This window comes from Canis lupus, chromosome 2 (assembly GCF_048164855.1).
Source record: "Canis lupus baileyi chromosome 2, mCanLup2.hap1, whole genome shotgun sequence".
In the NCBI taxonomy this organism is placed as follows: Eukaryota; Metazoa; Chordata; class Mammalia; order Carnivora; family Canidae; genus Canis; species Canis lupus.
In genome coordinates this window covers 45,801,555-45,828,010 of record NC_132839.1, presented here as the reverse complement: position 1 = coordinate 45,828,010, position 26,456 = coordinate 45,801,555, and the positions used below count along the sequence as shown (strand labels likewise).

The 26,456-nt window shown below is 39.9% G+C and overlaps 2 long non-coding RNA genes across 2 annotated transcripts in view; both read left to right on the top strand.

The window, feature by feature from the left end:
* The window catches only part of LOC140617226 (uncharacterized), a 202,949-nt gene that overhangs the window by 92,491 nt on the left and 84,002 nt on the right, over window positions 1-26,456 (top strand). The window lies entirely within an intron of this gene.
* Window positions 5,107-24,631, top strand: LOC140617108 (uncharacterized). Its single transcript, XR_012017354.1, has 3 exons — window positions 5,107-5,288; window positions 11,940-11,993; window positions 24,004-24,631. It is a non-coding gene; the product is annotated as an uncharacterized lncRNA (long non-coding RNA).

Below are 26,456 nucleotides of genomic sequence, written 5' to 3'. Positions count from 1 at the left end.
ACTCAAGAAAATTAAAAAAAAAATTTTTTAATTTCACAACGTCTTGCCTGGGCTCCCTTCCTTCCTGAGTTCGTTTAAAGGATCTCTATTGCCTGGCCTGGAAATGGTACATTTTTGCCAGATCATTCGTCTTCTGATTAACAACAGAAATATTTTTGCTAGATCATTAATTGCATCTCCTAAGTTAGTAGAAGCACAAATATTTGGTAATTCCCCAAGTCTTAAAGCCAGAAATAGCACTTGGTCATCTTTTTTTCCATTTTCTCCTTGGATGTGCCACAATGATTTGCTCTCTACTTTTTTACTATTGCTGGTATCAAAGCAGGCAAGGATTAGAGCCAGAAAACCTTGAAGGCTCCACTCAAGAACAATTCAGAGATCAGCAAGCATGGACCATATAGACCACACAGGCTCCTTTCCAACCAAATCTCAACTTGATGTTCCAAAGCTTGCCAGTCTCAGCCCAGAGGCCTCTGACTTTCAGTTGAAGAAACATGCCCTCCAGTGACTGGTGGGCCATATGTTCTCCATTCACACCACACCTCAGAGAGAGTGATGAAGTTAACAGGGCTGCTGAGGAGCCCCCTGGCCAAGCCCTCACCAGTGACATCCTTATTGGGACACAAGCTTTCTCTGGCTGGCTGACAATAACCCTTTGGCAGATCTGGCTGGGAAAGCGTTAACCAGAAACAAAAGACAGAAACACTTTAGAAAGGTCTAGTGGCTGTGATTATATGGGGAAAGACCAGATAACTGCATCTTTAACTAGTGGATTGCACCCTTGTCAAGTGAGCCTCTCCAACCTTCCCACATGTCCCCAAAAGTACTGATTTGTCTTTATTGAAATCATGGAGACCCTGTCTCCTGTGTCAGTCTAGCCCCATAAAGAAAGATGTACATAAAGCGCTAGTCCCCTTCAGCCTACTGTCTCCAGGAACACTGATCCCTTTCCACTGGACGTTGAATTCCATGTTTGTTAAAATTAATTTTAATCTTAATGTTATTTAACAGAGTGAAAAACTCAGACTGTTGTTTCCCTTCTTTTTGAAACCCTGAATTGCAAATTTTAGTTCAAGTTCTATGGGGACCTAGACGTGTGTATCAAAAACCACTTTGCAGTTCCACGTGGTTTAGAAGCCTCTTAGAACAAAATATAAAGCTAAGAAGAAGTAATGGCTGAAATCGCTGATTCTTTAAGAAGAATGGTAAAAGATTAACCGCTCAGACTTTGTTCACTGAAGGGATGGCCAGATGTGCATTTGTGCAAAGATACAAATATCAATAGAGAAAAGAAATTGTTTAGGACATCAGGAGAAAGATTTAATAATCCAAGGATGACCAGAGGTTGAAATTTAAAGGTTTCCTTTCCAAAAAGGAAGAACATAACAGCCTCTGGGCAGGAAAGGGGAACAGAAGGGAAAGGAGACATGCAAAAAAATATATACATAGCAAATTCAAGTATAGACACTACAGTTACCCAAATGTCTTTCTTAGAATCAAGTACTAAAAACTTGTCAGGCAGGTGTTTTGTAATAATGGAAAGTTTTGATCTCCCTGGGTAAGACCTATCAGTCTCAATAAGAGCCCATGTTTTAGAGAATCATTTCCATCTTCATCCCATGGAATAACCCTAACATAACGAGAGAGGCAGGACCAGGAATCAGTGAAGGAGTTTCAACTTCTATTTGAGAGAGCAGGGAGGATGTCACAGTCCTGAAAGTAACGTGCCTTTGGGCAACAACGCAGGTGAATAAACTCATGAGGGGAAAACTCAATTTCTCGTTTCATTATATAAAAATCAATTTGAGTTGACCGGATATAGGTAGATAATTGTATCTATCATTTTCTCTCTGGTTAAAAAAAACCTCAAAGGCAGGGGAGAGAAGCTAAGCTCTTCTTGGGTCCCAAAAGAAACAAAGGTTGCTTAAAATAAGTCTTGGCATTTTATATTATATTATATATTATATATTCAATGGCAAGTAGATCAGCTGTTTACCTCTGGAATGCCATTAAGCGAATGACCAATGATAAGAATAATAAGAGTGACACAATTTGCTCTGCAAGTACTCATCTATCCATACCATATAAAATCAATTACTGTAATTCCCACAAGACTTTTTTGCCCTTAAATCTACCAAATGTAATGTGTTCTTATATGCAAAGAAAGATATAGAAGATAGTCTCTATCCTAACCCTAAAGCCCTTGGCCCTCAGCACTTCACATGAACGTGAAGATCCAGGGTCTTCACTAATTGTAATGAATTAGAACCAAATGTGTTTCTGCATTTCAAATCTTTGTGTAAATATGCTCCTTATGTTCTAAACAAAAACAGCTACTTTTCCTGCATAGTATGGCTGTTACTTACTCATTACTCTGCAGATAGTAACTTAAACATGATCCTTAAACTTAATAAAGACAAATTGCCTTCTTTAGCCATTATAAAAAGTGGTAGGTTTTGTGATTAGATGTGGGTTTGTAGTGTTGAGACACAGTAAAAATTAGCATTTCTTTTCAGTAGGAGCTTTTTTTTTTTCTTTTTAAGATTTTATTTATTTATTCATGAGAGACACAGAGAGAGGCAGTGACACAGGCAGAGGGAGAAGCAGGCTCCATGCAGGGAGCCCGATGTGGGACTCGATCCTGGGACTCTGGGATCACACCCTAAGCCAAAGGCAGATGCTCAACCGCTGAGCCACCCAGGCATCCCAGAGCTTTTAATTTTCTTATAGGGACCAAACCACATCTCATCCTCCCTTGCTTACTTGCAGATAAGACAGAGTACTTGAGGCATTTGAGATATGATTGATTATGTGCCGTGTACCTAGTTGGTTACCAACCCCTCTCTCTATGTGCACACGGTCTAAGATGTTCAGGTCTATGTTATTATATATACATATATATGTGTATATACATATGTATATAAAATAACATATATATATATATATATGTTTATGTATATGACTGATTTCCAAAAGGAATGGTTGAAGCAAAAAGAGATGCATTTTTGGAGATGGTATTTTGTTGAACCAGTTCTAGAAATAAGCAAACAGCCTCAGAAAACATATAAGTATATTTTACTCCTTTACAGAATGGATTTCACTTGGATCTTTCAATATTTCATGTTGGACCATTTAACAAACTAACACAAAAGCTCATGGCACCTTTCTAACAATTGCAAACATTGCTTCTGTTTCTTACAATACAAGTACATTATTCCTCAAAATTTGAAGAGATTTCTAAAGACATTTTTTTCTCCTACATTTGGATTAAATATAAAAATCAAATGTTTTGCTTACAGGCACTACTGGAAGTTTTGGTACAGCATTAACTGAACAAATCCCCAATATAACAAGATAATTTTCTATATTTGATGTGGATTGTAAGAATTCCTTTGCAGATATTGTTTTAAATGTGGTTATCTTGCCTCCTTCTTTTATTGTTACAAAATAAAGACTTCCCTTAGGTTGCCTGTCACTTTTGAAATGGGAAACATGATGAATTATGGCACATTTGCCTTGCTATGCTTTATCAAGCTCATTAGAGATGATGCATGATCTGAACTTTACAGAAGGGAAAAAAAATACATGGACACCCTCTTTCTTATCTTCTCTGTTTACCTCTGAAATAGTGCTGCTTTACTTGTTGCACAAACTGACCACCTATTAAGAAAAAAAAAAATCTTGTCTGTAAAACTCATGGCTTCCCTCTAGAATTGCACTGAACTGGAGCTCTGAATTCTCTAAAAGTGATAATTCTGAACTTCTAGCTCAGAATGCTTTGTTGTTGTTGTTGTTTTCATGATACGCAAACAAACAACTTCATATGTATGTATAGATTTGATAGAAACTGTTATTTTTAAATCAGTTTTCCAATGAGATAGCCGTGAGAAAACTTCAGTTTAATAAAGTCAACTTTCATCCATAAATTTAAACAAATCTTATTCTGCCTTAAAATCTTATGGTTTACTGAATATTCATTTTTAAAGGCAAAATTAAGACTGAATTTTAAACTGATTTATGCCAAGGAAGTTTTAAATAAGTCTTGATAATCCAAAAAATTATTACAGAGCTAAAAAGCCATATCTTCTTACCTCTCTCTATAGTACTTTGAAAATTTGATTCATGCTAAAACCTAGACAGATTCACCATGATGAAGGTCATCAGATAAAAAAAAAATGTTTCTCCAAGTTTAATTCAATGCTTATCAGCTAAAACAATTCCTCTCTAATCCTTTAGATGTTAACTACTGTTGAAATGTAAAATGCAAATATTATTTTTAAATGTTAAATACAGAGTTGGACAAAAGCATTTGGTTTCAAAACAAGAAAGGTGACTACTTGGATAGCAAGTGTACTTATTATCTGAATTTCATTTCCATTAAAATATCTTTCATTTGGGGCACTTGTGATTGTTGAGTTTCCTTGGTGATAGAAAGAACACTGAGGCACTTACATTAAACATTACAAAATTGTGGAGAACTGAGCCATAATTTTAACATATTGCCTGGGAGAGTCTTCTAGGTGGCCCACAGGGTCCATCTCTACTTGCAAAGATGTTTTCAAAAAGGGTACATACATTAATCAGTTCACATACATGAGGTTTCAAATTGATTATCACCAGCATCACCTCATTCTCTTCTTCCTTCACTCGAAACCATGCTGCTGCTCTGCTTGGTTCTGGAGTATTGACCCTGCCCTGATGGAGATGACAGTCTGGGGGAAAGATCAACTTTATACTAATACAATTTAACTTAGATAAAGGATCAAGGTACTTAGGACTCACGTGAGTCCTTGAAAGAAAGGACATGGGGGCTCTGTAAGCACACAGCAGGGGTCACTGACCTAGCACAGGATATCAGGGGGCCCTTACCTAGTGCAGGATATTGACGGAGGGGGGGGGGCGGGGGGGGGTGTGGACCTAGTACCTGATGTCAGAGGGGCTGGACCTAGCATGGGATGTGGGGAAGGGACAGCAACCTAGCTTGGGATGTCAGGGGTCCTTCCTTCAAGAGGAATGTTAAGGTGAATTCAAGGTTCTAAAAGAAAGCCAGTCCAGTAGGGCATAAACGACGTTATAATCAAGGGGAATCGTCAGAGAAGAGCCTGGCAAGGGAAACAGGCCCAGATCATGCAAAGCCTTGAAGTCATGATAAGAATATGCACTTTGCTCAAAGACCTTATGGGAAGCCATAAAGAGACTCAGAGAAAGCCTCAATGCAAAGGGAATGACACAACTTGGCTTGCAGCTTTTATAGATGATCAACACGGACACTCTATGAAGTAGACAAAGTACGTGTGATAAACCTCTTTGAACAAATGTAGAAACTATGAACGACCCTAGGATTGAGTTCCTTGCCAAAGGAGGGATGGGCAGCCAGTGGTTGGTATACTCACTTGCCCATCCTCATGGTGTGTGTCTTCCTGTGTAGATTTCTCTTGTTTCTGTACCCATGAGAGGTCTCTGTCCACTACTGCGCACACTCAAAATCAAGGCCATCCTTCTCATTATTTTTCAGGGGTATCTCATTTTGATGCCAAGTGGGAAGATACAAGTTAGGTAGTTTGTAAACCAGAAAAATCTAAGATAAAAGCTATTTTTAGCATTGGATTTCTCTTTGATGTGTGTCTATTGGGTGTCTAAAGAATTTACCAGATAACGTTATTTTTTGCATAATTTTAGAAACATTTCAGTTCAAGGACTAGAATGGTATTTAAATGGTAGCAATGCTATCTATTCTAAAAAGCAAATTAAATAGAATATTACAGCCACATCATAAGCTCCACATAGAATAACTCCTTTATTATATACTAAATAATTATTATAAGTAGGTTTTCTAGCATTGAAGTAGTATAAACATAAGATCTAAGACAAATAGGGTTTATGATATTCTGCTTGGTTCTGACTAGTGGGCAAATACCGCTTGAAAGAAGAAAGCCTGTCATGATTTATGCTAAAGTAGAAGAATGCCTCTCTCTGCTGCCTTTTCTTTAGCTCTCTCTGTTCTCTGGCTATATATGCCAGATAAGAGACCAGCTCTGGACATTCTTTCCCAAGGACTTAGTATATAGAGACTCTGCCCATTACTAGGGACCAGAGGGAAACATTCAGACTTGGTATCTCTCCCTCCCAAGAGGAAGAAGAAAGAAGTCACAGCAGGAATATTTCAGTTTTGCAAAGTGGACTTATTGAAAAGAGCAGCAGAGTATCATAACCTCTTCAGTGGCTGTAGAACAACCAGCGATTTTGACTTTGTCTTATAAACTTAACCAAAAGCCTTCAAATTAATTGGCTAACGATTATGCCACAGACAGAAGCTGTTAACACTTACAGTCACATCTGCGTGCAGACTGTGTCTTAGTTTGGGCTGCTCTAACTAGGTACTACAGACTCGGCAACTAAAACAATGAGCATTTATTTACTTCTCACAATTGTAGAGGTTTTGGAGGTCCAAGATCAGAGCGCCAGTATGGTCGGGTTCTGTGGAGGATCTTCTTCCTGGCTTGCAGAGGGCTGGCTTCTTATGGTTTCTTCACACAGCAGAGAAAGAGAAAGAGAGACACAGACAGAGAGAAATTCTGTCTCTCTTTTTATAAACGCATTACTCCACCATGGGGGCACCACTCTCATGACCTAACCTAACCCTGATTACTTACTAAAGTCCCCACCTCCAAATACTATCACAGAGGGGGTGAGAGTTCTAAGATACGAATTTGAGGGAAGACACATTCAGTCGCTGACAGACTGGTTTGCTTATATAAGGCCAAATTACCACCACCACCCCCGCCCCCCCAAGGAATGTGTGAGCCCCATCTCAAAGGACAGAGTAAAAAGGAAAAGCCTACCATCAAGTTTGGGTCCTCTCGTCATCTTGGGTTTTCACGTGGTAATGTTTCGTAGGCAGTTGGATGAAACAATGTAGAGGTCAAGGGAAAGGACTCTAGACAAATATGCAGATTTGGAAGCCAGCAAAGAGTATACAAGAGCAGCCAAGAGCCAAAAGCAAGGCCCTTGGGAACATTAACTCCCGTCTCCCTGCTTGAACCCTTCTCTGTTTTTCATAATTTAGCATCAAACTATACATCTCACATGATTCTTTTCTTAAAAGGTTTATTTTACAGTGCCTGGATGGCTCAGTCAATTAAGCATCTGCCTTCAGCTCATGTCGTGATTCCAGGATCCTGAGATCAAGCCCCACATCGGGCTTCTTGCCAGCTTCTCCCTCTCCCTCTCCCTGCCATTCCCTCTACCTGTTCTCTCTCTCTCTCTCTCTCTAATAAATAAAATCTTAAAAAAAAAGATTTATTTTAGAGAGAGACAGAGTGGGGGAGGAGTATAGAGAGAGGGAGACAAGCAGACTCCCCACTGAGTGGGGAGCCCGACATGAGGCTCAATCCCAGGACCCTGAGATCATGACCTGAGCCAAAATCAAGAGTTGGATGCTTAACTGACTAAGCCACCCAGGCATCCCTACATCTCACATGATTCTAATTCCTCTTGTAGAAAACACTTCTCTTGCCAGCTAAACTGTTAGAGGCCAGGAGAATATAACAAAATGCTGTATATCCAATCATTCACCCAAAATAGAAGCCAGGAATTTCAGAAGCTATCTAAATTCTACCAGCAAAACCCCACCAACCAAGCAGGATTGGATGATATATTCCATGACACTACCTGATTACCCTGTCTTGTTTTATGGTCTAAGCTGCCTGAATCATTACCTACTTCTTAAAGTAGGTGAGGTGAGTGATCCTTCTTCATGGGGTACAGGTGGGACAAAGAGGGAGGAAGCAGGTGACAAAATAATTTCTCTTGGATGTTCTGGAATTCACGTTTCCAAATGCAATAAGCTAAGTGGGTGAAAAGTGTCCTTTCCAAGACATAATTAATCATAACATGTTTGAAAAACTCTTTGAAAGTATGAACCCCCCACAGGAGTAGAGCATCTTCCCTCCGTCACCGTTTAAGCAGTGATCAGTGCTGAATTGTTTCAGTTGCGCTTATGGATATGAAAAATTTTACTTACAAAGCCAATTTCAAGTTCTTGTTGTGTTTTGTCTTTCAATCATTTTTTTTCTGTTTGAAGCTAAAGAATTGTCTTAATATGTACTACAGGCTGAGTATGTTCCCTCCCCACCCCCCAAATTCATATTAAGTCTCAGGTCCCATGTGATGGTATTTGGAGATGGGACCTTTGGGAAATAATTAGGTTTAGATGAGGTCATGAAGGTGAAGCCCCCATGATAGGATGTCATTATAAGGAGTGACAGTAAAGAGGGCTTGCTCTGTCTCTCCTCCATGTGAGGACACAATGAGAGGGCAGCTGTATATAAGCCACGAAAAGAGTCCTCACTAAGGAATCAAATTGCCTGGTGCCTTGATCTTAGACTTCCCAGCCCCAGAACGGTGAAAAATGAATTTCTGTTATTCAAGCCACTCAGTCTATGGCAGCCCAAGCAGACAAGTATAATATAGATAGCCAAGATGAGATCACAAAACTTTGCAAAACAAAAGAAGTTTACTGTAAACTATAATGAGAGAAGATGATGAGAATGTCTACCATGGGACTTTTAAAATATTTGATCATTTGGAGTGATTTGGGAGGCTTTATGGTGATATGATTAAAGAATACATTCCATTTAAGTATAGTCAATTTCACCTTATAGGCATTTTGGGCTACACAACCCAATTTTTAAGATATTGTTTTATAACTTATTTGAAAAACTTTTATCTGATATAAATATGGAGATTTCTTTAATTAAACCAAGTACAACTAGAGAGTTAAATTTTGTGCTAAGAAGATCGTATGGTATTATACCTTCTCTATTAAAAAAATAAATGTTTCCAATTTGGAAGAAGAACTTCCAGTAAATTCTTGAAATTTGAAAGTTGATTTCATGTCCGGATTCTCAGTGGGGCACCTGGTATGCTTCCCTGAAGCCTGTCTAGGTTGGTGTATTGGTACAACCATTTCTTTAATAAGACTGCTTTGAAACACAGAAGAAGCATGTTGTTTAAAAGCTGGCGAAAGGTGATTGCTAGCCTGGAAATAAAAAAAAAGCCAAGTTTCATTTTGAAAAACAAGACCCTTCTCAGTTTGACTGAAATGTATTAAGCAGGCTAGAGAGACTATCTCTTGTAATTGTCAGCAGATTGGCAATCTGACATATAATTCTGGCAAACCTGTACTTAATTGCTAAAATATGACTTCCTAGCAACTACAAGTATGTTCTCTGGCAATGTCAAGTTATCCCAAACCACATGACTTGACTTCTGCTTTAGAATTAAAATTGAAGATTTATCCCAGGTTGAAGCTATGCCTCGTGCATTCTGCAAGAATTCTATACACTGCAGACAGGAAAACGAGATATCGTTAAAGCATTGCAGTGCCCCAGGGGTCAATGTCAGATACAATCTAATTTAACATCTTTATTAAGGATCTCGAAGAGGGAGTAAGCCACATATTAATGAAATGTGCAAATGATATTAAACTGGGAGCTGGTGCAACCACCAGTAAGGACAAAGAAATAATAGAAATGCACCAAAAGAGGTTAAAACTATGAGCAGAAAATTATTACATGAAAATCACCTTCTCGGGATTGATAGTCTTGGAGATGAGCACTGGGAGTCAGAAATCTCAAAGTTTGGGGGCTGCATCCAATTGGGAATTAAGAGGAAGAAAAAGAGGGCAACCTTTAGCCGGTATCTAATTTAGACACCAATGTAAACACTTTACATTACATTATGTAAATTTATACGGTCTTTAGAATCAGAAAGATCACCAACTCTAAAATTTAGATGCAAGCCAACTCAAATGTAGTAGCTTGACTAAATACGGCACAGATAGCTATTAAAAATGACTTCTGCATGAATAATATCGACATGCAGAATATATGAAACAGTGTGGAGTGAAAAAAGGCAGAACATAATGTATGTGTATGATGATAAAATATAACGTAACACAAACATGAGATATATGTATGCTCATTAAACTGCCCCTGGAGGTCTTCACCCAGAAACTACTTTTCCAATACACACTAATTTGGAAAAACAAATAAATGCATCTTTAAAAAAAAATCACAGAACAACTTAGAAGCCCTGACCTTTAGCCTCTGTATCTCCCGCACTTTCACATTTCCCATCCAAACAACAGTTGAGACAACTCTAAAAATGACACTGCCTAAGTTGTTGCTAACATAGGAGACTCATGGGGCAGCATCTGACAACCTTTCAGTCTTCAGGTGAGAATCCCTGAATGCCTGTGATTTCCTGAATTCACTCTCTCTTCCATCTCTGTATCTACTCCCATGCCAACAATCTTGGTCACTCTACATTACCCAGTCATTTTGACAGGACCGTTTAAACAAGAAAACAACCTGAACTGTTGGCTTACATTTCAGGTCTTCTGGCCCTTCTGGTGCAAGATATACTGAAAGGGAACCCATTGACCTAGCATGGAATCCAGAAGAACGGCTCCTTCTAAACAGCAGGACATCCAAAGAAATTTATCTAAAATGCAGATGGGGGTGCCTGGGTGGCTCAGTCCTTTGGACTCTTGATTTTAGCTCAGGTCATAATCTCATGGTTGTAAGATGGAGTCCTGCACTGGGCTCCTCGCTAGATGTGAAGCCTGCTTAAAATTCTCTCCCTCTGTCCCCACCCTCTGGCTTGTGTGTTCACTCTCTCTCGTTCTATAAATAAATAAATAAATAAATAAATAAATAAATAAATAAATAAATAGAAATACAGATATAGGTGAACCCAAAGAATTGAAGATGCTGAGGATCCAAAATAGTAAGAAAAAATCCAACTCTGTTATTTGTGCTTCATACAAAGACTAAACCACATCATGTTACTATGGGACTTACTGCTTCTTTTTTAAATTTATTTATTCATGACAGACACAGAGAGAGGCAGAGACATAGGCAGAGGGAGAAGCAGACTCCCCGTGGGGATCCCAGTGCTGGACTCAATCCCAAGACCCGGGGACCACATCCTGAGCCGAAGGCAGACATTTAACCACTTGAGCTACCCAGGCACCCCAGCTTGCTGTTTCTATATTAAAATGATTCAGATACATACATCAATGGGTGACCAGACACTTATGGGAATGAGGCAATGGATGCATGAAGACAGATTATAAATACCAAAGATCGTAGCTAACAGGGATGGACATACTGAAAACCTTAGAAAGCATATCCTTGCCAATGAGGAAGACAAATTATTTTAAATATATTGGAAGGAATTGCTAGACATATGGGAATAAAATTCAAGGAGAAAACACGTCAGCTACATCTTAAGATTTTTATAATAGTTTAGCCTTTTCATGGATTTAAGACAGTTAAAGGTAAATTTAACAAACACGAGAAGCACATATTGACAGTTTTATTAATGATTCTGAAATTATCATGAATTAGAATAAGCCTCTCTACTTGAAGTGTAAGGTTTCCTTGATTTCATTACCTGAATTCATTTAGAAAGTAGAATTTCCTGGTAACCTCTTCACTATATCCAGCACAAATGAATTCCACCCCACCCCATCCAAAGATAAAAAATGTCTTCAAGAAATTATTTAGTTTTGGGGCATCTGGGTGGCTCAGTCAGTTAAGCATCTGCCTTCGGCTCAGACATGATCTCAAGGTTCTGGGATCGAGCCCCATGTCTCACAGCTGAGTGGTGAGCCTGCTTCTTTCTCTCCCACCTGTTTGTGCTGGTGCATACTCCATATTCTCTCTCTCTCTCTCAAATAAATATATAAAATATTTTTAAAAAAGAAATCATTTAGTTTTCTTGGATACTTTAGCTTGCCTTAACATATAATTAAAAAACACATCAGAAGTTCAACTATAGAAATTTTCTGGACACTTCCTACTATGATAAAAATTGGGGATGTTTCTTCTCCTTAAAGAAAAAAAATTCAGCTTACCTATATTTTCTTCCAGGTGTATATGAAGTACAAATTGTCCGTGTCACAAGGCATAGGAAGATGTTTAGTGGTGAGTGTGACAGCCAACCCTCCAGGTTGTGGAAATGCAGAGAAAAATCAGACTTAGTCCCTTCCCTCAAACATTTTACCATCAGCTGAGAGAAGTTAACCAATATTTTTTACTGTAGGTTATATTTAAGCAATGGCATTAATAACAGTAAGTCTGGGTGGCTCAGTCGGTTAAGCATCTGCCTTCAGCTCATGTCATGATCCTGGGGTCCTGGAATCAAGCCCACATCAGGCTCCTTGCTCAGTGAGGAGCCTGCTTCTCCCTCTTACTCTGCCTGCTGCCCCCTGCCCCCACTGCTTGTGCTTGCTCACTCTCTCTCTCAAAAAAATAAATAAAATCTTAAAAAATAATACCAGTAAATCTTCCAGGAATGCCACAAATAACAAATAACTTGGTTTTCAAATATTAAGGTGCCCGTTCATTAAATCAAAAAAGACGATTTTTTCTGAAAACAGTAATTTTCAAAGACCATCAGAAAAGCCCATGGCAAATGTTAAATTGTCCCCTAATATTTAGCTCCCCTCTTCTGGGGACATGAAAGGATCGTAATGCCCTGTCCCCCTGAAATTAGGCATAGTCATGTGTTTTGCGTTAGTCAATGTAATAGGAATAGAAGGAAAGAGTGGAACTTCTCAATAAAAGCCTTTATTTGGGCAGCCAGGGTGGCTCAGTGGTCTAGCGCTGCCTTCAGCCCAGGGCATGATCCTGGAGACCCGGGATGGAGTCCCACTTTGGGGTCCCTGCATGGAGCCTGCTTCTCCCTCTGCCTGTGTCTCTGCCTCTCTCTCTCTCTCTCTTTCTCTCTCTCTTTCTCTCTCTCTCTCTCTCTGTGTCTCTCATGAATAAATAAATAAGAATCTTTTTTTTAAAAAGCCTTTATTTGGCCAGCAAATGGATTTTCTTTTGTTCTCCTCTGGCAATCGCTGAAGTGCATGCAGATAGGAAGGTAAAATTCAGAGCAGTCACCTGGAGAGTCACGTAAATCTGCAATGAACTTTGAGCCAGAATTAAATCTCTATTGTTAAAGTCATGATACTTAGACATGTTTGTTACTGCCGTGTAACTGTGCTTATCCTAACTGATTATACTCATTAAACTTAAGAGCAGATATGATGTCTTCATTACAAAGCAAGTGTTGCTCGAAGAAATATATTAATTCTGAATGAGCTCATTGCCAGCTAGTCAACAAGCATTTATTGCATGTACCCGCAGTTCTGAGTAGTTTAACTAGCCATGTGTCAGGATTTTAATTTTGAGGAATTTTTTGAGTGTATGACTTTACCCAGCTCACTACTATTCATGAAGAGTGACAACAGAGGGACCCAAAGCAGAGCAGCTAAGTATCAAGTAGATCTTCCTCTTCTCTCCCACGGGTAGCTTGTGGGTCTGAATCCATACATACCTGAAAAAACCCTTTTAAGAGCCTCTAACGAAGGGAAGATGGCTTTACCATTTTCATTGTCAGACACTTAAAAGACATTTGATGAGAAAAAAAATACAAGTGATCAAAAACTGTTCTTAAAATTGACTGTATGCTTATAATGATGGGCAAAAATAAAAATAAATATGTCTAATCACAGAATGCTTTATCATGTGAAATCAAATGAATACTCTTTTGCATTGAAGATCATTCTCTTGTATCTAATTTGGAGAGATACTTAACAAATAGCCTAACAAAGACTCTCTTTCTATTATAATAAGTAATTGATGTAGACTTAAGCATTTTGCCTGATGGATTTCAGAGCTGAAGAGTGACAGTTGCTCACTGTACCATCAATGAAAAGCTGTATTCTAAATGATTTGATTTTTTTAAGACATTTGTATGCTTCTTGAAATGAGAAAACATCCTAGCCATGAAAGAGCGCTGTTATGGCTGTTTTCTTGAAGTACCATGAGCAGAATTTCAAAACAACATTGGAGCTCTAGCTTAAAAGCCATTGAGAATGATCAAGTAACTGGTCTGGACTTGGAATCAGGGAGCTGTTTTCCTTGTCTTTGGACTCAGGTCTCTTTTGCATCCAAACCTCTTAATACTCAGCCACCAGAGCTAATTTTCTAAATATAAAGCTGACCTCGTTCCTTCTACTTGAACAACCTCCAAAGCTTCTCAATTGCCTTGTGCATAAAGTTCAAATTTCTTAGCCCACTCTTCTGTCCAAATTACCCTGTGCTCCCATCATGCCGGGCCGGCGGGGGGGGGGGGGGGGGAGGGGCAGTCTCTCTCCCCAAATTTATCATGCTTTTTTATTCTCTTATCTGGGACATGTTTCTTCAACTTATTTTTCTCCACTGGTAAACTCCATCGTATGACATGCTTGCTATATTTTTTAAATAATTATTTAGGGTCTCCTGGGTGGGTGAATCAATTGAGTGTCTCCCTTCAGCTCAGGTCATGATCCCAGAGTCCTGGGATGGAGTCCCTCAAGCAGGGAGCCTGCTTCTCCCTCTCCCTCTGTCTGCCGCTCCCCCCTGCTTCTGCTCACTTTCTCTCTCTCTCTCTGTGAAATAAATAAAATCTTAAAAATAATTAATTATTATTAATTAACTCAATCTATTCAGTGGCAAAGAATGTATTTTTATTTAACTTTGTATCACATACTACCCTTGCAAATAGTTAGTGTCTGGCATATAACTGTGCGTACATGTTCGGTGATGAGTAACTGAATGAACCAATGTGTGAATGAATGAATCAGACCCCAATTTAGCCAATAACTTTACCAATAATCTGCTGGATGACCTTGGCCATGTCTATTTATTTCTTTGTGTCCCCGATTCCTGAGATGAGAAAAGGGGATCATAATTGCTACCTGCCATAGAGGGATGCTGTGAGGATTAATGAAATAATTTTGGTAAAGCAGTTTGAGCTCCCTGGAAGAAAAGCACTATGTAAGAACAAAGTGTTATTATAATTATTATGTAGCACCTTTCATCTGAGAATCTCAAAGCACTTCACAAAACATTAACTCATTAATCTTTCCAATGCTCCTGCAAGAGAATTCCATTATCTCCATTTTAGAAAAGGGCACCATGCAGGCAGCCAAAGGTTAAATACCTAGTCCATGATGCTACCCCTGTTGAATGCCAAATCCAAGAACAGATTTCAGGACTCCCAGCTCAGAGACAGCCCTTTGAACCTCCACACACTGCACCTTCCCCCTTTTACCCTGTACAGAGAAACCATTGAGCAGCCTGGGCTGAATGGCAAAGATCCAGTTGGAATGGGAGCCCGGGTTAATACTTTCCACAGAAGAAGGGGTGGGATGGGGCAGCAAGGTGATGACCACAATCCTTCCCTCAACTGTAACAGTAAGAAGCAAGTGTAAGCAACGCCTGCAATCAATCGCTTACCCTCCTCCAAGGGCTCTGGCTCAAATCTTTTCATCAGTCCTCTTTTAACTTGACACCTTTCTGGGATGTCTGTCTCCCAGCCAGAGAATGTCTCATCACCTTTGAATACAAAGGTAGCAGTTTGGCAACCAAAGAAATAATCCTAAAATACTGCATTCAAAGGAGCTTTCCTCCCCTAATACTGTTTTTCCTGCTCAATCCCATGAATGTTAGCTGAGACAGGTGGTACTAATCCGCCTTCTAAAAGGAAAAGGAAGAATGTTAGCTATTCTGCATATACTTAGGGCAGGAAAAAAGCCATAGTTTGGATAAAGATGCGTTTACATCAGGAACATCTAGCAAAGTGGAGCCGTTTCTATTCATAGCGAACCAGAGATGCAACATTTGTGCTTCTCTCACAAATGTTGAGCTCATACTTCCTGGAGATGGTGGTCAAGATTACTGGCCCAATAATGCAGGCAGATCTGCTACAAACGTACACAGCATGTGTGTCTTGACCTCCCAGAAATAACAGGATCGTGTCTAGAGGTCACATGAAATCTGCAACCATCATTCCAATTACCATTCTTTCATAGGATCTAGGTGATGTAGTACATTTCTTTTTTTTTAAGATTTCATTTATTTATTCATGAGAGACACAGAGAGAGAAACAGAGACATAGGCAGAGGGAGAAGCAGACTTCCTGCAGGGGAGCTTGATATGGGATTCCAGGATCCTGGAATCATGACCTGAGCTTAAGGCAGACAGACACTCAACCACTGAGCCACCCAGGTGCCCCGACATAGTGTATTTCATCTTGATTTTAAATCCTAGGGCAGCTCAGGTGGCTCAGCGGTTTAGCACCGTTTTCTGCCCAGGGTGTGATCCTGGAGACCGAGGATTGAGTCCCACGTTGGGCTCCCTGCATGGAGCCTGCTTCTCCCTCTGCCTGTGTCTCTCCCTCCCTCCCTTTCTCTCTCTCTCCTCTCTCTCTCTCTCTCTCTCTCTCTCTCTGTTTCTCATGAATAAATAAATAAAATCTTAAAAAAATAAATAAATCCTGACAAGCATAATTTGTTCATTGTGATAAGTGTTAACGCTGATACCTCCTCTGAAACCTGGAGTGGAATCTCCCCCCACTTCCTTCACATTTGTGACCTTCCTCTCCATTCCAGTCATTAGCAAGCCCATTCCTCTGAGGTACCATAAAGATCTGAAACTCCTGGCCTGCTCTTCTTGGACACTGTCTTGTTCACCCTTCTAACTTCCCCACACCTCTTTGGAAGCCACCTATAGTTGTGAAGAGTGGATGAGCTTTGGAACCAATCCAATATGACAATTAATCCTAGGCCTACCACTTCCTAGCTGTGTGACCTTGGGCAAGCTTCTGAATCCCAACATGCTTTTTTTTTGTGTGCCCTGCAAAATAAGAACTATACATCTATACTGAAAGCTGTTTGAAAGATAATGGGCACACATAGTAGTTCTCAGTGAAGATTGGTGCCCTGGGCCGATAAGTGCCCAGGTTTTGGGCAGAAGATTATGTCTAAAATCATATAACAAACACCAGAAGACCAGAGATACCCACAGTGCTAGGAAAGTCATTCCAAAGGAAGTCCCAGAAACAGAGATTAGTCCTAGGCAAGGCACTGTCAATGCGAATCCAACAGATGGAACCAAGCAGCCATTAGTGGGGGCTGTGAGGGCATAGAGAACAGATTAAGATCAGGATCTAAACTGGCAGGTAGCAATTGTCAGAAAAATCCAAAAATTAAAATTCAGAAAATCACGATAGGTATCACAAACCTTTGATCCTAGCCCCCCTGTAGGAAAACTCAGACATGGAGGAGTTCAAGGAATTAGGCAATAGGATTAGGAATTAGGCCAGGATTTAAGCAAGAATCTCTGAATCAAATGCATCTAGGCCAAGAGACCCAGAAAGCATATGAAGGACCACCACCGCAGAGCTCACTTTTCAACTCCTCCTCCTCACCTCTCAACTACACGTCAGCTTCCATGTTTTTGAACCTTCTCAAATTTACATTTTGCTTCCCCTCTACCATCTTGTCTGATATGAGCTTGAATACGGTTTCATGTATGATAGACTCAGAAGTCTCGTTAGATACTAGAATAGTATTTGCTCCCAGGTAGCATAGATACCATGTTCTCAGTCACCGTGGGCACTTAGGTGTCTACTCCCCATGAAGAACAACATCAGGTGAGAATGAGAATGGATTACTGGAACCCCAGTATAGAACAGTATGCCACCCCAGCAAGAACAGGGGGTTGCACAATGTACTGGCAGGGGAAATCACTTCCATTCTTCCTGATGAGATGCAATCCAGAGTCTGTGGAGGCTGAATCTGCAGGTGGGAGGCAAGCCCCTTCCCGATGGAGCTTGGCAGATCATCAACCCAACCACCTAGCTGCTGACACTTCACTGGTTACCTTTCTTGACCTCATGGCTTCAGGTCCTGCCACTGAACAGATGACTTCCCCAATGTCCATTTCCTATACCTAGTTTTTCTCTAGAACCTCAGGCCCACATTTCGGAAGGCTGGCAGGCATCTCGCCCAGTTATCCAATGGGCATCTCAAATCCATTAGAATCCCTCTTCACTTCCATTAGTGGGATCAACTATCTTCTACATACCAAACTGAAAATAATACCTTGACCTTCCAAGATGGGGATTTAGTAAGCTCACACCCAGATCTCAGGGGCAGCAGGGATAGGATCCCGCTGTGCATGAGCAATGCTGGAAGAGACTTACATATACCTCACCCAGAGACACTTCTGCAACATGGCCAGTAAAGGCAGAGGCCTTTCCTCTAAGATCAGGTGGAGCCAAATTCAGGTGTGCCTGTGAGAACTAGAGTCCCTTCCCATGAATGCAAACAGTATGTCCCAAGGGCTCCTTCCCCATAGGCTGAGTTGAATTAGAGATGCCAGAATAAAGCAGAAGTGACTAAGTTAGATTTAGGACATTAAACTGGATTGAAAATTAAACCATCACACCTACCTTCTAGCTACTAAGAAGCAATGTCAGTTCCTAAGTTGAGTGAGTTCAATTCTATAGAAGGAAAAAGAAATTATTAGTTGTGACTGTAACTTTTAAATACACTCTCTGGGGCACCTGGGTGGCTCAGTGGTTGAGCATCTGCCTTCGGCTCAGGTCATGATCCCAGTATCCTGGGATTGAGTCCTGCATCGGGCTCCCAGTGGGGCGCCTGCTTCTCCCTCTGCCTATGTCTCTGCCTCTCTGTGTCTCTTATGAATAAATAAATAAAATCTTTAAAAAGTTAAAAAAAATAAATCCTTTCTCTATATATCCCCTACAGGGTCCAGCACAAGTTAAGCAATTAAATATTGACTGAACAAAAGAATGCATCTTTGATTTTTGGATCTAACCTTTATTTCTTTGAAGTATTTTGTTACCGGCAAGCTCTTACTTTCTATGTCATTATTTTTCCCCTCCACTATTTAGAATTCTGAGTGGCATTTGACTTTCCAAGTGGAAAGTACATTTTACCCAATGACCCAGTACCATGAACCAGTCAGCATTGTGCAAGCACTTACTTAAAGGGTGGATCTGTATGGGGCACCTCATTTCTCAACAGAAAAATTAGAATAACCCCAGGTGAATCAGGTCAAATGTATCGTAGACAAGTTTGCCAACAGAGAATGGTAATGATAATTGCTTCCATTTATCCACCTTTTACAATGGGCCAAGCACTGTGCTAAGCCTTTCACAGACTAATCTTCACACAGCAAGAAAGACCATATAATCCCCTCTTTTCAGTACAGAGGTTAATCACACGATGAAAAAGAGGCAGAGCCAGGATCTACACACAGGTCTGTCTATTCCCCAAGTGGGGTTCTTTCCACCATACAACTCAGCCTCCAAGGGAAATATTTTGTAGTTATATCACCTTTCTTTGGTATGCACTTTGGTGGGATCCTTGCCAATCTTCCCAAAGTTCTCAAAAATGTCATTTCCAACTCAGGGTTGACAGAAGGCACATTTTCTTGGTAGCTTACAAATGCCAAAAAATAGAAATTGGAAGTCTGTATATCAGAGAGGGAAATGGAAGAAGGAGCCCTCCAAGCTCAGACAGAGGAACCCAAAAGGTGGTGGGGACGGAGGAAGAGGCACATAGTCTTTAGCTTTCAATTTAGTTTCATAAACATTAAATGTACTCAACCAGAATGAACATGTCAAAATAAAGAGGTCTCCGTAGCATAGATTTGGAGATTCAAAATGTCATTGAAAATTAAGATGTTTTTGAATGAAATAACTCTTCTGGTAAGTTATGTCTGAACATGACCACTGGAATTTCAGAATTGACTATAGGGAGATAAAAAAATGTAAATGAGCTCTGCCTGGAGGATCCCAGGCTACAGGGTTTTCTGGAAAGAGTGATAGGAAGTTGAATAGCTATGATTTCATCCAAGTAAATTAACCTTACATTAAGGGCCAAACTTCTTATTAATGCCAAAAAGTGCCCCCAGATTTTTTCTTTAACTCAGCCAATTCCAAAGAGTGGGATTTTACTTAGGAAAAAAAATGCTCTACAACATTTCCCCTTTGCCACACTTGGCTAGATTAATTAGCATGTTCTTCAACACTGCTTTTTTTAGATGGACAACTTTCTTTCCAAAACTGAGGAAAAGAACTATTACTTGAATATCCAGACCCTGCAGTGTTTTTGCACTCGACAACATTTATTGGCCTTTGAAATTCTCACCTCCATTTAGGGACAATTTTAATTGGACCCTAGATCACTCAGTCTCTCTCACACCTTCTATTCCAGAAGACTGAAGGGAGGCTGCAAATCCAAATTTCTTCAGCAGGATGACTGGTAGGCATTTGAAAGGGAAGGCCTGCTGTGTTTCCTTGGCTTTCCACATTTGGAGTTACAGCTTTAATTTATAGAGAGTTCTACACAGCTGCTATAGCTATTCACTGATGCTGGTGTCACTACTTAGAATCGAAATTACACCAGGAGCCGGGGAAGCCCCTATCCTATACCCATGACCAAATAAGATCAGGAAGAGAGCAAGGCAGTGCAAAAGACAGAGAGACAATGAATTCTTAGTTAACGCTTGGCCTTGAAGAGAAACATCCAGATTGCAATATCAGCTGGATTGGATATGAGGGCTCCGCGATATCCTATGATTCTGTTGAAGACAGAACCTAGAGGTGGTAAGAGCTTTTCATCTGCCAGATCTCATACCATCACATGCATGGCCATCACTTGTTTAAGTGTCTGTACTCCCTACTAAACTCTTTTAAAGGTAGGGAATGGCTCTGTTTCCTTCACCAACACACTACCAATACACAGCAAACTATCCACCCAAGGGCAGGCACAATTTTTTGAATATCGGATGTCAACCAGTGACCTGCTTCTGTCTTCTAGACAATATTCATTCATTCTACAAATACTAATTAGGTTGCCCCCTGTGTCACTAGGATGAGGTTAAAGGTACCTGAGTTCTAATGACTCAGTCTAGACTGTTTACCAAGCTCCCATGGAAGAGCAAGCAGTCCGGGTTTGGAGTTAGTAGCCTCAGCTTTAAGATGCAGTGAGGCACAGGAAGAAACCATTAGATCCTGCACAAGAATGGTAGTAACACAAGGAGGAAGGAGGGAATGAGGGACAGACACCCAGGTGGTCCTAGGACGACTACCACCACCTATAGTCTCTGCTCTGGTATCCTGTCTGGGTCTGAGTGTAGAAAGACAGTGGCCAATAGGTACATTGGCTCCCTGGGTAAGGTGACATTCCACAAATGTTCAAAGTTCTTGATTGCAGGGCCAATGGACAGCTGGTCCTTGGGGAGTTCTTGCAGCCCAGCCAGCTGATTCCTTCTCATTACCCACCAGGCCTGCATTGAGCAGACAGCTGCTCCTTACATGTAACCTTTTGTTTGCCTTCACACAGCGGGTGACATCTCCATTCAGTGAAGACCACCCCAATCCTTTGCAGCCTTGATGCTTTCTTATACCATCACTTACGAGCTCAGTGGCCTAGGAAAACCCCTTCGCCCACAGAGATCTTAGAGAAAAGTGAAATACGATGTGGTGGCTAAGAGAGAGGAAAACATGAAGAAGCAGTTTCCCTCCTAATGTTCTTCTCAAAATGCATCCATGGTGAGAATAATAAAAACGGTGGTATAAAAAAAGAAAAGAAATGGTGGCATATAGCAGAATATATCCATTTGAAAGGATATAACTGATTTCTGTTTTGATTCAGCAAATTATTTTTTTTAAGATTGATTTATTGGTTATGGGGGTGGGGACATAAGTAGGAGAGGCAGAGGAAGAGAGAATCTCAAGCAGACTCCATGCTGAGGACAGGACTCGATCTCGTGACCCTGAGACTGTGACCTGAGCCAAAATCAGGAGCTGCACTTGTAACCAACTGTGCCATCCAGATGCCCCACATTCAGCAAATTATTAATTACATTCCTGCACCACATATCTTAAACAGAACCTCCCCTGCTGTTTGATGATGCTTCTATTATTATGTAGCATCTTCCCAAGTGAGGAATTCAAGGGAATGGCTGGATATCAATAAAATAAATCACTTGGAGGGATAGAGATGAGGAATTTGTAACTTTATAAAAAAATGGTTTCCATAGTGGGCAGCAGGCACTTCTTTCTGCTCTACCAGCTTAATCTTAAAAGTCTAAGGTTGTTTGTTGCACATGTATTTGAAAAATATAGCATCTAAGAGGAAACACAAAACTGAATCTCCTCAAAGTGGTGATGCTCAAAGTGTGGTCCCAGGATTGTCACCTTCAGGACCACCTGAGGTCTGATCAGAAATGTAGATTCTCCAGATGCCTGGGTGGTTCAGTGGTTGAACATCTGCCTTCGTCTCAGGTCGTGATCCCAGGATCCTGGGATTGAGTCCCAATTCAGGTACCCTGGGGGAGGCTGCTTCTCCCTCTGCCTGTCTCTGCCTCTGTGTGTGTGTGTGTGTCTCATGAATAAATAAATAAAATCTTAAATCTAAAAAAAAAGGAAGGAAGGAAGGAAGGAAGGAAGGAAGGAAGGAAGGAAGGAAGGAAGGAAGGAAGGAAGGAAGGAAGGAAGATTCTCAGCCCAGCCCAAAACAGCTGAATCAGAAACTCTGGGGGTGGGTCCAGCAACCTACGTATTAAGGAACTCTCCGCGTCGTTTGGATGCATCATGCTGGACAGCTCTCTGGATGCTGCTAAGATGTTTTGCTCAAGGAAGCTGAAACTGGGAAAATTCAAAATGTGGTGTGAAGCTAAATACCCAAAGATGGGTGAAAAACAGGGTTTAATCCCTCATCCTGTAACAGGGAAAGTCTTCATAATTATTTGGAAGCATTTTACACACAACCTCAAAAAAAAAAAACTATTTGGAGTATCAAAAGAATGTTGCAGCTATTGTACTTTATGTATCTTTAAAATTAACATAGTACCAAAATCTCTCATAGCACCTGGATGGGAGGAGGGAAAACATTTATCTGAAGAGGGAGTGTCTTTTTTGCATCTCACCTTAATATCTAACTTAGAGATGCCTGAAGCATTTTGATTTAAAGTGTCATATTAACATTGTTAATGGGGAAGCAGAAATTGAGGGAAGAGATTTAGGAAAGATATGAACTTGTTTCCACATTCTTTATTCAATAGTTACCTATGTCTGATGATATTCTAATTTTTTAAAGATTTTTAAAAATTTACTCCAGAGAGAAAGAGTGAGCAGAGGGAGAGAGAGAGTCTCAAGCTGACTCTCTGGTGAGCTCGAGGCTCTATCTTGTGACCCTGAGATCATAACCTGAGCTAAAATCAAGAGTCAGATACTTAACCCACTGAGCCACCCAGGTGCCCCTGGGTGTTTGTTTGTTTTTTAACATTGTAAATAATCATAAACCTAGCAGTAGAAACACAAGTCATATGCAGAACTTTTCCTAAATCTTAAATACAAATTTCAGTAACTAATAACCCCCCCCATGGAAATTCTAATCAAAGCAAAAAAAAAAAAATAGAGGAAAAAGCAAACTAAGGTCTCTGTATTATTTAGCCTTTTTTTTTTTTTTTTTTTTTTCAGGATAAAGACACTTTTAAATGAAATGCCTTCACTTAGTCTGTGGCCATGAAGTTACACCCAGCACTAAAACTCAAAATCAGCTACACTGGTTTCAGAAGTCAGAATGTGATAAGAAAATGCTGCTTGGTGTCATTAGAACTTTCGGAAGCACTCATCCTGAAGTGGTTCGGTGAAGTCTTTTTAAGCATCCACCAGCCTGTTTCTTTCATTTATTAGAAACTTTTAGCAAGGACAACTTTTTGTGATTTCTTTATATATCATGATCATTAATAAGGCTCTTTAGCCTACCACATTCACATTTAAGAACACTTCACTAAATAGATGCACAGGCAAAATCAACTGGCGTTAATATTTCTAATTCAACAGGTGCTAATATGAAAATAATGACAGCCACAAAGTAAACAGCTGGTGCTATGCCTGCTTTCCACCCCATGTGAATACAAACAGGTCTGTGCTATGTATAGATTCATATCTAATCAGAGAGGGTCTATGTAAAACTGTCCATTGGAGCATCTACCAGCATTCACTCACAGTTTTGGATTATAAATTCTGTCTCTTCCAGTTTCCTAATCTCCATTCACCATTTTTTTTTAATCCTAGAAATCTGGCTTGAAAATGATGGCATAGATGGCTGGGGAGTGAAGAGTGAAGAATTCAGCATGTTTGGATGTTAATTTAACTGTAGTGACCAGGAGTTCTGATGTAGAGCCTCATGAGTTTGCTCTGGCTGAGGAATGATTCCATAAAGACCCTGGAGCCCTCAACTCCATCCACCAAATTTTTATTGCTCATCTACAATAGGCAACATTGTATTGCTTTCTCTTTACTAACATTGCATATAAATAAGTCATCACCAAAGATATTAAAAGGGCCAATTAGTTTAGCCCCTATCTGGACTTAATTGAGAAATTAACTAAGAACTACAGATTCAACAGAGAAAACTGATACAAGGAATTCTTTCTTGTATGACATCTGAGAAATGAAAGCCTGTGGCTGACCTGTGTCTTCTGTCACTTAGCACTTTCTGCCTCACATAAGGCAGGATGAGATTGTAAGCTATCCTAAGAATTTGATATGTCTTCCCATTTAAGGGGGGGGGGGATAATCATGTACTGAATTGACCAGTTGTTTCTTCCAATTGACGGAAATAATCAAGTGTTCCGGTATCTTATTATCTGAATTGTTCAGGCAACATGGTCAAGCCGTTAGACTTAGAAAACCAACATCTCTTGCTCAAAAGATTTTTTTCCCTGTTAATACCTGTGGGGTTTTTATTGAACTATATATTTGACATATAACATTGTGTAAATTTAAGGTGTACAACATGTTAATTTGATACATTTACATATTTTAATATGATTTCCATTGTAGCGATAATTAGCCCCTCTATCGCATTACATAATTTCTTCTTAGTGGTTGGAATAATTAAGTTCTAGTCTCTTAGCAAGTTTGATGATTATAATATAGCATTGTATATTCACTATACTGTGCATTAGATCTCTAAGACTTATTTACTAGGCATTCCAAATTTGTACTCTTGCCCTTTTTTTAAAGATTTTATTTATTTATTCATGAGAGACACAGAGAGAGAGGCAGAGACACAGGCAGAGGGAGAAGGAGGCTACCGGTGGGGAGCCCAATGCGGGACTCGATTCCAGGACCCTGGGATCTCGACCCCAGTCTAAGGCAGACTCTCAACGGCTGAGCCACCCACAAGCCCCCGAATTTGGCTTTTTTTAGATTCCTCACCTAAGTGATATGATACAGTATTTGTCTTTTCCTATCTACTGTATCTCCCTTAGCACAAAGTCCTCAAAGGCCAACGATGTCATTGCAAATGGCAGGCTTTCTTTCTTTCTCATGGCTGAGTAACATTCCATGGTGTGTGTCTACCACATCCATTCTTCCATCAGGGGCACTAAGTCTGTCTCCATATGTTGCCTGTTGTGAATAATATTGCACTAAACATGAGAGTGTGTGCATCTCTTCAATATCCTATTCAGGATAATGTAAATATCTGATAAATTGCTCATCCAAAATAAATAAATATGCCTTTGTACGACAATCAGATTAGAAGAACATAAAGTCATGAAAATTTAACAATAACCTAAATGCCAAGATGGAGGGGTAGTTGAATAAAATACAGTCAGCCATAAATGAAATACTAACCATATTCACTTTAATTATTACAACATAGATAACATGGAAAGATATCTCGGTTATATTTTTTTTTTTTTAAAGATTTATTTATTTATTCATTCAGAGAGAGCGAGAGAGAGGCAGAGACACAGGCAGAGGGAGAAGCAGGCTCCATGCAGGAAGCCCGATGTGGGACTCGATCCCGGGTCTCCAGGATCACACCCCGGGCTGCAGGCGGCGCTAAACCGCTGAGCCACCAGGGCTGCCCTATCTCGGTTATATTTAAATAAAAAAGCAGATTACCTATTTCAATACAAATACAATATTTTTTTAAAAATATATTCATAGTATATTTATACACATTCTCTAAAATATCAGAATATCAGAAGAGATCACTGTTAGATGGCTGTTAGCATTATATTTCTTTAGTTCATATTTTTCTTTCTATTCACTTTATTTTTGTAATAACTCTTCACTGATTATGTATGGCTATGTAACAAGAATAAAGCCGTGCATATTAGTTTTGTATCTTTAATGAGGTACATTTCTTAGCACATGATTGCATAAAAGTCTAAATTTTTTTTGGCTAAACCAAAGAAAACATTACAACAAGAGTCTTTATGTGGGTGTGTTATTTCTCAGGAGTGAGAAACTCCCCCATACATTTCGTAGAATTCACTGTATGTTGTCCTTCCATCGTGTGTAGCTTCTCTTTCTAGTCACTAAAAAGATATTGTGTCACTTGATGGGATGAGCACTGGGTGTTATACTTATATGCTGGCAAATCGAACTTAAAAAAAAATGCTATTGCTCCCAGAGTGTTTTCCTCCTTGCTTCCTGCATTCTTTGAATGGGATATCAGAATTTCTGCCTGTGAAGTTATACTACCACACATGGGAAAGGTAATTTTAACT